Source organism: Giraffa tippelskirchi, chromosome 1 (assembly GCF_054371585.1).
Source record: "Giraffa tippelskirchi isolate mGirTip1 chromosome 1, T2T-mGirTip1v1.2.pri, whole genome shotgun sequence".
NCBI classification, from domain to species: domain Eukaryota; kingdom Metazoa; phylum Chordata; class Mammalia; order Artiodactyla; family Giraffidae; genus Giraffa; species Giraffa tippelskirchi.
In genome coordinates, this window is record NC_137275.1 from 115,965,634 (window position 1) to 115,982,334 (window position 16,701).

Genomic DNA, 16,701 nt, shown 5'->3' on the forward strand with positions numbered 1-16,701 from the left:
GTTTTTTTCTGAGAAGTTAAAATGTTAAACGTAAACTCACTGTCAGCAAAAAAGAGAGAGTGCAGGAAAAAACGCATCTCAGAGGTAAGAATAAAGGACTAAAAGAAAAGAGTTTTGATAAAATAAAACAAAAATACAGTGTTTAAAAATTGTGACTAATTTTCCAAAATTAAATGAAAGTTAATTAAAAAACAGAAGGTACATTCTATTGTAAGTGAATGGATAGGTGCATAAACCTCTGCACTATATTGTTTGCAAAGAGATGTCTGGTATATATAGAATTAATGTTAATTGTTAATTTCTCTTTCCTTTCAAAGGAAACACATAGGAGAAATCTTTGGCTTCCATTTAAGGACATTTTAAAACAGTAAAAGTCAAAAGGGTATTTTATTTTTTTCCTTTTGTTAATAGAACAACAACTGCAAAGACCTATGTGAGTTTTGGTGAAATAAAAGAGGATTTATTCCTCTTCACTAGCTTCCTAGGTGGCACAGTGGTAAAGAATCCTCCTGCTAATGGCAGGAGATCCAAATCATGCAGGTTCAATCCCTGGCTTGGTTCAACCCCTGGCTTGGGAAGATTCCCTGGAGGAGGAAATGGCAACCCACTCCAGTATTCTTGCATGGAGAATCCCATGGACAGAGGAGCCTGGTGGGTTACAGTCTATGGGGTCACACAGAGTCAGACACGACTGAAATGACTTCTCACACACACATTTATTCCTCTTCAGCTTTCCCCAAGTTCCACTGCTTAGTCTAAATGTCCATCCTGTCTTGTGTGGCTTAACAGAATTGGCAATCTCTGATTGAAATCCTATTTTTATATAATAGATATCAAAATTTGTTAGGGTCACCTCTCTAGCAGGAATTCTGCTCTAGAAGTTTCTGATGAACCCAGAAAAGACATCAAGAACAATTTTTTTCCAAGCTGGTGAAGAAGAATCATAAATTATTCTTTTCTAAATTGAGCTACAGTTACTTCTAGTCAAATGTAACTAATGTAAACTTTCAAATACACTTACATGTTCCCCTACAAGTAGTTTAGATGAATCATTAGAACTCATGCTATTTACTGAGTTATTTAACTTGAGAGAAACTGAATGGTAATAGTGAAATACTTCAGGAAAGCTTGATTAGGATACAGTAAGTATTTTTGACATGTCAAAGTAACATTAAATCTGTTATAATATACGATGACTATTTCAGGATATTGTGTCTTCCTTAGTAAATTTAGGACGTGAATTCATACTAAATTCATATACACACATCACATTTCTAAAATGTGATTCATCTCATCTAAATATATAGGAAAAATGATTATAGCAATTAGGATGAAACAGAAGACTTGGTGTTTCAGGTCTGCTGCTATAAATAATTTACTGGAAAATAGGACTTGGAAAAAAAAATGGGAGAGGTAAAAAACTAAAACACTTTTAAGTAAATGTGAACTATATCTGTGTATTCCAAGCTTCAGAAATATGTGAAAACTGTGTAATAAATTTTAATTATCCCAAAGAATAGTCAGAACTCCATTTTTACAAAAATACAAGCATGGGGGAGGGTTTGATTGCTTTTAGAAGTCTAGCTTAATTGTTATAATCCAAACTGAAAGAAGTAATGAAAGTAATAGAGTCAAATTTTCCTTGTTAACAGCTAAGTTGTTATTTAGTCATAAATTAACTAATTTCTGCTTAATGCTTTTTGGTCCACTAAAATTCTTGTGGTTAAGTTCTTCACTGAGCAGTGTTGTGCATAGCATAACAGAAGTTCTAATGTTTAATGGAATTTCACCTCATTTTGTAGCCATACTCACGGGTTGGGCAGTTCAGTTTGTCTTAAGTCTGCATCTTTTCAAAGATTGATTCTATGGTCTTTCCTTAGTCCAAATAAATAAATAAAACCTTGACAAAAAAGTGTGTGTTTATGTGGATTGTGTGTTTATGTTGTTAAAACTCTGTGCATCATGTTTGATACTTATATAAAGGGAGTAATAGTATCAACATACCTTAAATGACATCTTTGAGACTTAAACAGGATAATGATTATAAAATGCCTCCTTATAATGAGTATAAAATAAATTTAGATATTTTAATTAATGTTGTAATTAGAAGTGTTTATTAATGTTCAAAAATCTGAGCACCTATTTTGTAGTAGATATAGATATAGTAAAACTTACTTTGTATATTCTCAGTAGCCCAGTTTCATAACTTATAATTGATAAGTAATATGTGATTTGCATACCATATAATAATGCATGCTTGAATTTTTACAGACAAACCTTTCTGGGAAATTCATGTAGTACTATCGAAATGAACTTAAAAATATTTATCTTAGCTAGAGTAAGTGAGCTCTTAGCTTGAGTCAAGAAATCTCATTAAAAAATTACTATGGATAAAGAAAACATTATATATTTTTTTATTGTTTATTCATTCTTTTTCTCTCTCCAATTCTTCCCTTTCTATTCTCCTTTATGGAATTAATTCTTTTTTTCTTTCTTTACTCCTTCCTTGCCCCTCTCTTCTTTCTTCTTATTATGGTTATTATTGCTCCAAGATGATGGTTATTATCTTATTAGATGGTTATTATTGCTCAAAGGCTGATACACATTTTACCTCCTCTGCATGCTTCAGAACTGGGGTTTATGAATACAACATATTTCTTTATACAGATATCTGCAGAACAGCAAAACACACTCTGTTCTCATGTAAAGACATGACATTCCAAGGAAGCTGAGTCAGGGCCTGATTGGATTTTTGTTCTTCTAATGTGTTTTTTTTGGGGGGGCTGTTGTACCTGTTAGCACTGTTGAGGTGTATCTATGTTGAGTTTATTTTCTAGCTTAATTCAAAAACTTTGGAATATAGTAAAGATGATTTTGTAAAAATACCTATTTTTACTACATGGACCTCTGAATGCCATGTTGGGTTCATCTCTGTCAGTGGGGAAATACTGAAGAGTTCTAACTTGGTTTGAAATTTTACTTTTTATTGTATATCAGAGATCTTAATTACTCAAATAAATGATGCAACTCAGAATGATTATGTAGAGATTGGGTTAAAAGTTATGTGGGCCAGAATTACAATCTTTGGAACCAAAGGATGAGTGAATTACAAGCTATATCAGTTGTATATCAGTCTCCTGTATATTAGATTGAGTAACCTCTTCTGGTATGGGAATGCAATAAATTACTACTAATTTTGAGGCAGTATATTTGGGCTTATCAGGTGATGCAGCTGTAAAGAATCTGCTTGCCAATTCAGAAGAAGAAAGAGACGTGGTTTCAATCCCTGGGTTTGGAAGATCCTCTGGAGTAGGAAATGGCAACCTGCTCCAGTATTCTTGTCTGGAAAATTCCATGGACAGAGAAGACTAGAGGGCTACAGTTATGAGGCTGCAAAGAGTCAAATATGACTGAGTGACTGAGCATACACACACACGTATTTGGAAATTAAATGATCCTGAAAAGAAGATAGCTGCATTCATCGACCAAACTACTAATGAATTGAATTAGTCAGTGTTTGGTTAGTAAACCAGCTAACATTCGAGGTGTGTCAAATGAGAATAAATTTAATGTAAGAAATTGGTTTCCTGCAGAATCTTTGGAAGATCAGAGGAGGGCAAGTCAAGAGAAACAACCACTGTTATACAAGAAATCAAGAAACTGCATGATTTGCAGGAAAGCAGTGCCCGTGGCCCCAACGTCTTGAAGAACTGAAGTAAAGAATACCCAAAAGGTGATGCAAATGTACCCTTGTCATTTATCCAGACCACTGAGTGGTGGTCTGGATAAATAATGGTGTCATCTTTTCTGCTGCCGAAGCTTCTCACTGATGGACTATAAACTGTGACTCTGCTGGTAAGAGTTTCCATCAGCAGAATGTCCTGTGGTCCAGGGGAGAGTCTGAAGATGGAAGATGTTGCTGATGTGACACTAGCTGGTCTTGTGAGAGTTGTCCACAAGTGGTTGGAGTAATGCGTCTAAGTCTGGGAGCCTCCAAATTTCCCATCACTGGTCTGTGAATGCTCACTATCTACTAGACCTGTAGGATATATTGATCCAGGGAGGTGTTAGTCCTCTTTCTTTTGTTTTGTACTGGATGATGGTGAAACAGAGATTTATGATACCTTAAAAAATTGTACTCATGTTAATAAAAACTGGAAGTAAGGGAGGATAAATGAGTGATATTTATATACTTCTACAGAAACGGGTCAGTGTATTTATTTAACATCTTTATTTACATCAGTTTTAGATATATAGAAAAACTGTAAATATTACCGAGAGTTACCATATGCTTTCATCCAGTTTCCCTTATAGTTAGTATCTTACATACATATGGCTCATTTGTTTTAACTGATGGACCAGTATTGGTGAATTATTACTAATATTAAACTAAAGTCCATACTTGATTCTTATCTCCTTAGTTTTAGCATAACATCTTTTTCTCCAGAATTGCATCCAGGACACCACATGACATTTAGTTGCCATGTCTATTTAGGCTCCTCTTGGCTATGAGAGTTTCTCAGACTTCCTTTGTTTTTGATGATCATGACAGTTTCGATGAGTCAAATTGGTCAGATATATTGTACTATGTCTCCCAACTAGAATTTATCTGATGTTTGTCTTATGATTAGATGGGAGTTACAGGTTTTACAGGAGCAACACTACAGAGATACAGCACCATTTTGTCACATCATATAAACGGTACACACTATTGTGATTTACATAAAAGGATACATGACTATCTTGATTTATCACTGTTAGCCTTGACCTTAATCACACACTGAGATTTTGTCATATTTCATCACTTAGTCTTCCTCTCTTCCATACTGTACTTTTTAGAAAAAAATTATGCAACCCATGTGAGTAGGGAGTTATATTCTTCCTCTATGAGGACACAGTATTTACATAAATTATTTGAAATTCTTTTGTGTGGGAGATTTGTTTCTTCTTCCCCCATGTATTGATTTAGTCAATTGTTAATTTATATCATTATTTACTCATTACATCCATTTATAGCTTGGGTTACAATCCAATGCTATTTATTTATTGTGTTGCTCACATGGCTCCAACTTCGGCCATTGGGAGCTCTTTAAGTCAGAGCATCTGTCATAATACCATCATTGTGGGCATTCTTTTTTGAGCACTTTCTTACTTTCTGTCACTACAAGATTCTTCAGGCTCATCTTGTGTATTTCCTACCCTGTTTCTAAGATTAGCATTTCTTTAAAGAGCATTGATGACTTTAATTGGAGAATGGTATTAGAGACTAAGATCTATATAATATTAAATGAAGTCAGTCAAACAGTAATATCATATGATATTACTTATATGTGGAATCTAAAAACCATCCAAATGAAATTATTTACAAAACAGGAATAGACTTATAGACTAAGAAAACAAACTTATGGTTTTACCAGAGAGGAAAGGTGGGGGGGGGGATAAAATAGGAGTTTGGGATTAACATATACATACTATTATATATAATAGATAATCAAGAAGGACATATTATATAGCACAGGGAACTATACTCAATTTCTTGTAATAGCTTTTAAGGGAAAAGAATCTGAAAAAGAATACATACATACATATATATATGGGCTATAAGTACTATATATATATATATATATATATATATACATATATATATATATACACATACACACACACATAGGCTCCCCGGGTGGTGCTAGTGGCAAATAACCAGTCTACCAGTGCAGAAGATGTAAGAGACGTGGTTTCAATCCCTGGGTGGCAAAGATCTCTTGGAGGAGGAGACCTCCTCCAAGTATGACAATCCTCTCCAGTATTGTTGCCTACAGTCCATAGCGTTGCAAAAAGCCAGAAACGACTGAAGCCGCTTAGCATGCACACAAGCAATATACATATATAATGGTACAGAGGAACTTATTTGCAAAGCAGAAATAGAGACATAGCTGTAGAGAACAAATTCATGTATACCATGGAATGGAGGGGTGTGGGAAGAATTGGGAGATTGGAATTGACATATATACACTACTATGTATAAGAGATAATTAATGGAAACTTATTGTATATGACAGGAAACTCTATTCAGTGCTCTGTGGTGACCTAAATGGGAAGGAAATCCAAAAAAGAGGGGATATATGTATACATATAACTGATTCACTTTGCTACAGAGCAGAAACTAACACAACATTGTAAAGCTACTATATTCCAATAAAAATGAATTTAAGGAAAGGTAGGGAGGGCTAGAATGCAGGGGACCCTGAGTACTGGGCTGGGGGTTTTCAGTGCAGGCACCGCAGAAGGTTCCCAGCAGGAAGCTCAGTGACCAGCACTGTGTCCCCCAGCACCGGCCACCTGGTGGGGTCTGGACGGACTCCAGCCTGGAGTCAGGGAAGCTGAAGACGGGCTGAGGCTGTAACGCTTGAGATCACCTAGGTGAGGCGCTGAGGGCTGCATGCGGGTTACAGCAGAAATGGAAGGGGTAGTGGAGACCCAGAGAGGCAGGACAGTCAGCCTGGTAAATGACACAGGCAGTCAGAGAGATTCTCCTGGGCCAGTCCTGTGACTAGAGGGCCTTTAGCAGGGCAGGCAGGTACAGGTGAAGCTGGAGGTGAGTTCTGGACAGACTGAATTTGAGATACTTGTGAGATAATGTCACATTGGAGTGTTAAAAATAGGATTACTAAAGCTAGACAAACGGACTGCGTAGGAGGCAGCTGAGGGAAGGTTGAGTCTTCAAGAATATTAAGTCAGCATTTACAGAAGATAAATGAAGAAAGTAAACACAGACTGGAGGTGTTCTGGGAGGGGTTTTTATATGATCATTTCTGACAATATGACTTCACATTTGATTAGAAAAACCTTGTACTGAAATTGATGAGGGCCTATAGTATGTTGCAAGATGGAACATTCCATTCAAGTGAGTGGAAATAGAAGATAAATTAATAAGTGTAATAAAATTTTGTTGTTTACCATATCCCAATTTACACTAAAGCAGTGGTTTTCCATGTGTGGTTGCTGGGATATTGGGACCTAATCATCTTGGCACCATTCTAGGCCTTTTGAACAGAAACTCTGAGATGGGCCCAGAACTTTTCAGGTCATTATGATGCATGCTGAAGCTTGAGAGCCAGGGTATAGAGCTGTGGGCACCTGCAGATAACCCACTGCCCTGAGTAGCAGGAAACAGAGCAGTGGTCCCAGGAACATGAACTCAGGGCAAACGGCAGGTCGCCCCTCTTTTCTCATCACACAGTGGGGGATGGGGGTGTAATTGACTCCTTGGTCTTTCTAATCTGGCACAAAGAAAACTCAGCTCTCATTATCTTTCTTAATGATGCCCAGTCCCCTCTTCATCCTTCCTGTGTGTTGTGGGTTGAGCTGTGCCCCCCTCATTCCTGCAATATATGTGGACGTCCTAACCCCCAGTATCTCTGAATGTGACCTTATTTGGATATAGACGCTTGATCATAGAGTTGATCAAGTTAAAATTAAGTTACTGGCTGGGTCTTATTTTTGTATGATTGATGTCCTTAAATAAAAAAGGTAATTTGTACAGAGAGACAGACACAAACAGAGGGAAGATGATATAAAGACCCTCAGAAGGAAGACAGCCATGTGACTGAAATGATACATTTACAATCCAAGAAGCACCAAGGATTGCCAGTGGACCCCAGAAGCTGGAAGAGGCAGGGATGCATTTTCCCCTAGAGCCATAAGAGAGAACATGAGCTCCCTTCTAATACCCAGCTGTGTAGGTATAGTAACTGCCTTCCCTTCTCTGTGGTTTTAAGAGGTATGCTTTGTGTTACATCCCAACTCCCTACAAGCAGTACAATCCCAGGCTGTGTTTGCCTGGGAAGGTCTGAATATTATGTCTTTGAAACAATATAAAATTTAAGCTAATAGAACATATATTCAGAATAATCAAGTTTTTACCTGTGTATGGTTGGTCAAGCTTTATAACCAGAATGTCCATCCAGAAATCGACCTTTCTTGGAAGTGTTCTCATTTCTAAAAATGCTTCTCCATCCACAGTGCCAGAAGTATTTGATTGTATATTTTTGTGGGTATCTTTCCTTTCCCTTTTAATACCAAATAGTTTCAGATGTAACTGAGAGTCAGCAGCTTGACTAAAGAATCTATAGCAGTGCCTTTGTTTCCTAGGCCTGCCATAATGAAGTCCCAAAACTTGGGTAGCTTTGGACAACAGAATTTAGTGTCTCAGAGTTCTGGAAGCTAGAAGTCCAAGATCAAGATTTTGATCACCTGATGTGAACAGCCAATACATTAGAAAATATCCTGATGGAGATATTCATGAGATAAAATATCCTGAAGGAGAAGGAGGCAGCACAGAATGAGGGGGTTAGATAGCTATCAGCAACTCAGTGAGCATGAATTTGAGCGAACTCTGGGAAATTGTGCAAGACAGGAGGACTGGCATGGTGGAGTCCATGGAATTGCAGAGTTTGACACAACTTACTGACTGAACAACAACAATGACATAAATATTCATTAATTAAAGAGATAAGGCTTAGAGGCCATCAATAAAACATGCTACTGTAAAATATCCAAAATACATCTAATAGCTGTTTTCAGGGCTAATTTAGAAGGACAGACTTCAGTGAAGACTGCAAGAGGCTGTATTGTTGGCCATGAGAGAGAGCTGTTCCTTCAAGGCAGAAGCAAGGCTAAATATTTGGAATTGAGAATAGTGTTTGCAATGGAGGAGTTCTTAATTAGCCTACTGCAAGATGCAGATAAATTATGCTAGCAGAAGCTTCCAAATGTTCCTAAAAAGAGGAAAAGAAACTCATATATCCATAACTATCTCTCATTCCTTTCAGTTAATTAATTAATTAATTAATCCAACAAATATTTACAATGTCAGCTATTTGCCCACATGTGGTAGGTCATGGAGATAGCAGTGAAGAAGATCAAATCAACTTTCTTCAGTTGAGCTCATATTCTAGCAAATTATTTTTAAAAATTTGTGATTTGCCCCTTCTCTTGTCTCAAAACTGCCCATATCTGGGCGAAGTTAGGAAAGTCAGGGATTTACAGTGAAGTAGGAGACAGATTGGACTATAAAGTTGGACTATATATACAGTTGGACTATAAAGAAGCTGAGCGCCAAAGAAATGATGCTTTTGAACTCTGCTGTTGGAGAAGACTCTTGAGAGAGTCCCTTGGACTGCAAGGAGATCCAACCAGTCAATCCTAAAGGAAATCAGTCCTGAATATTCATTGGAAGGACTGATGCTGAAGCTGAAACTCCAATACTTTGGCCACCTGATGTGAAGAACTGACTCCTTGGAAAACACCCTGATGCTGGGAAAGATTGAAGGTGGGAGGAGAAGGGGACAACAGAGGATGAGATGGTTGGATGGCATCACCGACTCGATGGACATGAGTTTGAGTAAGCTCTGGGAGTTGATGATGGACAGGGAAGCCTGGCTTGCTGCAGTCCATGGGGTCGCAAAGAGTCAGACATCACTGAGTGACTGCACTGAACTGAGGAGACAGTTGGACCTCTGGGCAGAGCAGCCAGAATTTAAGTGGAGTAAATTGGAGTTTTGTTTCCCCTAGACACTTCAAGGACAAAGTTAGTGGCAGGGGCTGAACTCTGCTGGAATAAAGAGGTAAGATGACATAGCTATCACTCAGGAGGTCAGGGAAACCTCCTTGACTGCACATGTACAGAAAGACTTCTCAGGGGTCAAAAAAGGAGAGAGTGCCATCCCCTAAGTGTTGTTAAACCTCCCACAAGCCTCTACTCTGGAATTCATCTTGGCAAAAAGATGCACACACATGTTGGGAAGGATACTAAAGCAAGTCAAGTATGGAAAAGAAATGAGATAATTGGCTAAAAGTAAAAAAAGGATCCAGAAGAACTGCCCTATATAAATGCTTTAACCACCTCTTTATTGCACTTCTCCTCATCAGGGAGGATGACACAACCTCTGTCTATGCATATGCATCTCTGCCTTGCTTCTGTCTTAAATAAATAAACTACTCATCTGCATGCTCTCCCACATATTATGCTGGATCTCTGATAATAAAGTTTATACCTGTTTTTGAGAAATTCGTTTTTCAAACTGGGGCAAGAGTCAGACAATTTTCTTCTAGCCTCTAGTCCCTGGTGGGCTGGTGGCTAGGATTCCTGATCATCATCCAGGCTACCCAGATTCAATTCCTGGGCAGGGAACTAAGATCTTGTTTCAGGACCACTCATTGCTATCACTCAGAGAACAAAAGGACAAATTTAGTTTTCTTTCTTAGTGACACCAAGCATCCCATTGAGGAAATTAGGAATCACGGTACTAAGCAGGGAATTTTGCCCAATATAAAAGATGTTTCCGGACATTATTCCCATTTTTTTTCCATTTTATGGTCTTTACTCCATTTATGGAATTTTATGACTTCTTCAAGACACTCAAACTATAGAAACATTTTCCATACATTACAATACTCAAGACAGCCCTCATAGACTATTGAATTTTCAGTTAGTGGTTACTTAGCATGGATCCAGGTTAACCTTCAAATAATCTCCTTTCTATAAAAATAAAAGCTATTAACTACATATAAGTCTATTTGTATCTGATGTCTTCATAATGTACAAATCTGCAGTCATTAAAGGTGTGGGCAGCTTCTACATGTCTGGTTCATACAGAGACACAAGAGTCACAGGACTTGAGAAGTTGTTTTTCTCAGACAATAGTTCTCTCCTTGTTTGCTCTTTTATCTCAGCTTTATAAGTGCCCAGGCACCTGTAGTATCATGCTTTCTTTGAGAAGCACTAAGCGGACACTCCACATTGAGAAGGTAGAGCAGCCCCAGGGAGACAGTAGAATCCTCTTCCCAGGAGAAGCAGCTACATAGGCATGGTTCAGAAAACTTGCTATGTGCTGAGAGAGTCAGACCTTAGAAACCAGTCACCAGCCCAGGCAACCCACTGGAGATATATATAGATATAGATATAGATATAGATATAGATATAGATATAGATATAGATATAGATATAGATATATAGATATAGATAGATAGATAGATAGATAGATAGATATAAAGCTGCAGCCATTTAAAATACAACTGCTTGTGGATTTAAGATGGTCATAAAATCATCTTTCAACAAAGTGAAAATGTGAATAAGAGTAGTGTTTTACAAAGGGTTCTGATATTGTTCAAACTGACTGGAATACCTGAGTGAGTTAGTTCAAAGATGAGCCAGGTAGCAGGATAGGAGCCTGTGGGATCAGGGGTCAGGGTCCTGCTCCCACTGTGTTTGTTGTTGTTGTTCAGTTGCTTGGTCTTGCCCGACTCTTTGCGACCCCATGTACTGCAGCATGCCAGGTTTTCCTGTCTTTTACCATCTCCCGGAGATTGATCAAACTCATGTCCATTGAGTCAATGATGCCATCCAACCATCTAATCGTCTGTTGTCCCCTTCTCCTCCTGCCTTCAATCTTTCCCAGTATCAGGGTCTTTTCTAATGAGTCAATTCTTCCCATTAGGTGGCCAAAATACTGGAGTTTCAGCTTCAGCAATAGACTTTCCAATGGATATTCAGGGTTGATTTCCTTTAGGATTGACTGGTTTGATCTCTTTGCTGTCCAAGGGAATCTCAAGAGTCTTTTCTAGCATGACAGTTTGAAGGCATCACCTCTTCAGCACTCAGCCTTTTTTATTGTCTGGCTCTCACATCTGTACATGACTACTGGAAAAACCAGTATTTGACTATATGGACCTTTGTAGGCAAAATAATGTCTCTGCTTTTTAATATGTTATCTAATTTTGTCATTGCTTTTCTTCCAAGGAACAATCGTCTTTAAATTTCATGGCCGGAGTCACCATCTGCAGTGATTTGGGAGCCCAAGAAAATAAAGTCTGTCACTGTTTCCATTATTTCCCCATCTATTTTCCATGAAGTGTTGGGACTAGATGCCATGACCTTCGTTTTTTGAATATTGATTTTTAAGCCAGCTTTTTCACTCTCCTCTTTCACCTTCATCAAGAGATTCAATTCCTCTTCATTTCTGCCATTAGGGTGGTGTTATCTACATATCTGAGGTTATTGATATTTCAACTAGAAATCTTAATTCCAGCTTGTGCTTCATCCAGTCCAGCATCTCACATGATGTACTCTGCATAGAAGTTAAATAAGCAGGGTGACAATATACAGCCTTGACGTACTCCTTTTCCTATTTGGAACCAGTCTGTTGTTCCATGTCCAGTTCTAACTGTTGCTTCCTGATCTGCATACAGGTTTCTCAGGAGGCAGGTCAGGTGGTCTTGTATTCCCATCTCTTTAAGAATTTTCCACAGTTTGTTGTGATCCACACAGCCAAAGGCTTTGGCATAGTCAATAAAGTAGAAGTAGATGTTTTTCTGGAACTCTCTTGCTTTTTCTGTGATCCAACGGATGTTGGCAATTTGATCTCTGGTTCCTCTGCCTTTTCTAAATTCATCTGGAACATCTGGGAGTTCATGGTTCACATACTGCTGAAGCCTTGCTCAGAGAATTTTGAGCATTACTTTGCTAGCGTGTGAGATGAGTGTAATTGTGCAGTAGTTTAAAGGTTCTTTGGCATTGCCCTTCATTGGGATTGGAATGAAAACTGACCTTTTCCAGTCCTGTGACCACTGCTGAGTTTCCCAAATTTGCTGCCATATTGAGTGCAGCACTTTACCTGAGTTTGCAGAGTCACAAAGAAGAAGCTGACTCTTGGGGTAACCATGCCTCTTTTCAACACGCACACACATTCACACACACACACACACACCTTGTGCTCAAGAGTGGTTGGAAAGCACAAGAGTTTCACACTCTCAAGGGCTGTGGGGGTCTGCCCAGTGACCTTTACACTGTAAGTTCTCAGAGGGAGAACAGAATCCCAAAAAAGACTGAGCACAAAATTTTTACCAATTTGGCAGGAAAGGGGGTCAGATCTTGTTAAAATTTATTTAGAGAAGTCAGAGAAATGTGATGTGTCCTATTTCTGAGCATTGTAATAGTTGTCAGTTCACAGCTAATATGAGTCAATTATGATAAAATTTTAGAATTTATGACAGAAATATCTAGATAGGGAATGTTTTCGCTAGACTAAAGACTTTTTATGTTATTTTACATGATATAAAATTAAACAGATTATTCATAATTTTCCTTTAAAATTAACCAGTTACAGAAATCTAGATTTATTTTAAAATTATTGAAATAATGGCCAATTTTCTACTTATTATTCATGCATGCTGCTTAGTCTCATAGTCATGTCCAACATTTTGTGACCCCATGGACTATAATCTACGAGGCCCTTCTGTCCATGGAATTCTCCAGGAAAGAATACTGGACTGGGTAGCCATTCCCTTCTCCAGGTAATCTTCCTGACCAGGATCAAACCCAGATTTATTATCGATATTCAAATACTAATATTTCACTTAAAAACAGACTTATATAAAATGACTAATCAAAGTATTAAGTAGAAATTATGGTTACCACATTTCTTTCAAATATTAATGATGGTGTTTACATTTAAATAACCCAATGAGACATGCTATTGTACAAAGGGAGGAGATATCAAGTTGGGAGAGAATAAAAAAGTGAAAAGAAATAAGAAACAGCAAAACTAAAAAAGAAAAAACATAAATTAGCCATAAAATGATATGTTTAGGTAATTTTTTAAAAGCGATTACTTTCAGTTCCTCAAAGCACAGTTTTGAAGCATATTTGTACATTTACCCAAAAAAATTAAGTAGAAAATTTTAGTGACCTGTAACATCTAGTATAGCTTTGGTGTTTTCAAACCCTTCTCTTTGCCACCCCCTCCCTAGTGTGTGTGTGTGTGTGTGTGTGTGTGTGTGTGTGTGTGTGTGTAATGGCAGAACATGCATCCAAGTCAATACCCATTCCTGTTCACTAGGGTACCTTCTTGCCTAAACCCAATAATAAGAATAACTGACTGTCACTTGCAGGTTTAGTTGCTTCCCCAGATATAAAACCAATTCTGAATTTAGACAAAAGGAAAATCCTTTTTTCAATCTCATGAGATTCACAGTCAAACTGCTCTGTTACTAGTCATATGAGGACTTTTCAGACAATTAGAGTGAGTTTAATTTTCTACATCTTCTCTGCAGCTCTGGTTTGGAGACCTCTTTCTCATCATAGTATCTGTGTGACGTCAGGGATCACATGTTCATGAGGCCAGCCCAGAGAGGATTCTTGATTTAAGCTACTTCACTCACCTCTCTTCCTGAAAATGACAATCTTGTCATCCAGTGGTTAAAAACTAAGAACTTCTGTGTAATTCTTGAATTGTTTATTTTCTTTATACTTATGGTTTTTCCAGTGGTCATGTATGGATGTGAGAGTTGGACGGTGAAGAAAGCTGAGCGCCGCAGAATTGATGCTTTTGAACTGTGGTGTTGGAGAAGACTCTTGAGAGTTTCTTGGACTGCAAGGAGATCCAATCAATCCATCCTAAAGGAGATCAATCCTGGGTGTTCATTGGAAGGTCTGATGTTGAAGCTGAAGCTCCAATACTTTGGCCACCTCATGCGAAGGGTTGACTCATTGGAAAAGACCCTAATGCTGGGTAGGATTGGGGGCGGGAGGAGAAGGGGATGACAGAGGATGAGATGGTTGGATGGCATCACCGACTCGATGAACATGGGTTTGGGTAGACTCCGAGAGTTGGTGATGGACAGAGAGGCCTGGCGTGCTGCAATTCATGGGGTCGCAGAGAGTCGGACACGACTGAGCGACTGAACTGAACTGAACTTATACTTAGGGGGCTGATACACCTAGTTTGCTTAGGACAGTCTCAGTTTACGTTTGTATTCCTAGCAGAAATATTAAGATCCTTATTCATTTTCCAAGTCTTTTGGCTTTACCCAATTTCAATTCTATGGAATAGTCCTATACAACACATCAAAAATCTTACTGGCATTACTTTTAAAATATCTTAATATCTAGTATTCATTCATTTCTCCCCATTTCCAACACACTATCATTTCCACATTCTTCTTTCTTACTTGGATTATGGCAACAGCCTTTAAACTGGTCTTCCTACTTTTATAATTGCTCCAATTATATTCTACTCTCAGATCAGGGCTTCCCTCGTGGTTCAGCTGGTAAAGAATCTGCCTGCAATGAGGGAGACCTGGGTTTGACCCCTGGGTTGGGAAGATCCCCTGGAGAAGGGAAGGCTACCGACTCCAGTATTCTGGCCTGGAGAATTCCATGGACTATATATCCATGGGGTCACAAAGAGTCAGACACGACTGAGCGACTTTCACTTTCACTCAGCCCAGGAGAAAGCTTATGTCACACCCTCATTACAACTTTCCAATAACTTTCCATCTAAGAATAAATTACCATAAATAAAGTACCATCTTTTCATGCCTTATAGGGCCTAACATGATCCTATCTTTGGTTATCTTCTATATTAAGTGTTAACTTTCTTTTTACTCAATTTTTTTCCAAGTGCTGGACTTGATGCAGTGTTGCAGACATGTTGAACTCAACTCCCATCTTTGTAATTTTAATCGTTTTCCCCTAGAACTCTCTTCCCCTGGTCATTGCATGAGTACAGCCCTGACTTCATTCAGAGGTCTTTCTCCACCCAGAGGTCAGCTCATTTTAGACACTTTCCTAGCTACATTTTTTTTTTTTTTTAAAGAAGCCACCTTTACTTAGGACAGGAAACAGAAATAACAGTAGGTATTTCAAGCAGAAAGAAATTTATTTTAAAAATTATGAGCTTACAAAGTTAATAGATGGAAAAGAAATCAAGGGTTCAGCACAGCACCCCTGACTTTGGGTCACACCTCTGTAGAGGTTAGGAAACAGCTGATGTACTGTTGCTTTCATGTTACTATACACCCTCCCTGAAGAGAGTATTAGAGAGTGGACTTTGGTACCTAGGACATGCTCACATCTACTTGCCTGGTAGTTGGTTCTGCAAAGTTCTCATTCATTTAATGTTCCACATCTGTTGTAAGAACATCTTCCTGGTAGAACCCAAACCACTCCTAAAGTGTTTAGGAGCTGTGAAAAGGCAGTCTGGAGATAGATCTTCTTCTCTGAATCCTGGTAAAGTTATAGGGGAGGTACCAGGCCTGGTACCTGTGAGACAGCAGTTAGCACACACTCCCATGGGTTTTGTCACACTCTCTTCTTGATTCTGCTTTATGTTTTTCCAAAGCACTTATCACTACCAAAAATATTTAATTGTCTGCTTGTTATTTTCTGTCTTTCCCAACAGAATCTAAAATCCAAGACAGGGATGAGAAAGATGCCTGCTGGCTCAGAGCACAGTACCTGAAATTCATGAGGAGAACGTGAGCAATCATAAAAGAACCAATCAATTTGTTTGTTCCTTGGATGGATAATCATAGTAAAATGCTGTGAAAATAAAAAGGACATTCCATGCCCTGTTCAGCTCAGTTCAGTCGCTCAGTCATGTCTGACTCGTTGCGATCCCATGAATTGCAGCACGCCAGGCCTCTCTGTCCATCACCAACGCCTGGAGTCTACCCAAACCCATGTCCATCGAGTCAGTGATGCCATCCAACCATCTCATCCTCTGTTGTCCTCTTCTCCTCCTGCCCCCAATCCTACCCAGCATTCGGGTCTTTTCCAATGAGTCAACTCTTCGCATGAGGTGGCCAAAGTATTGGAGTTTCAGCTTCAACATCAGTCCTTCCAATGAACACCCAGGATTG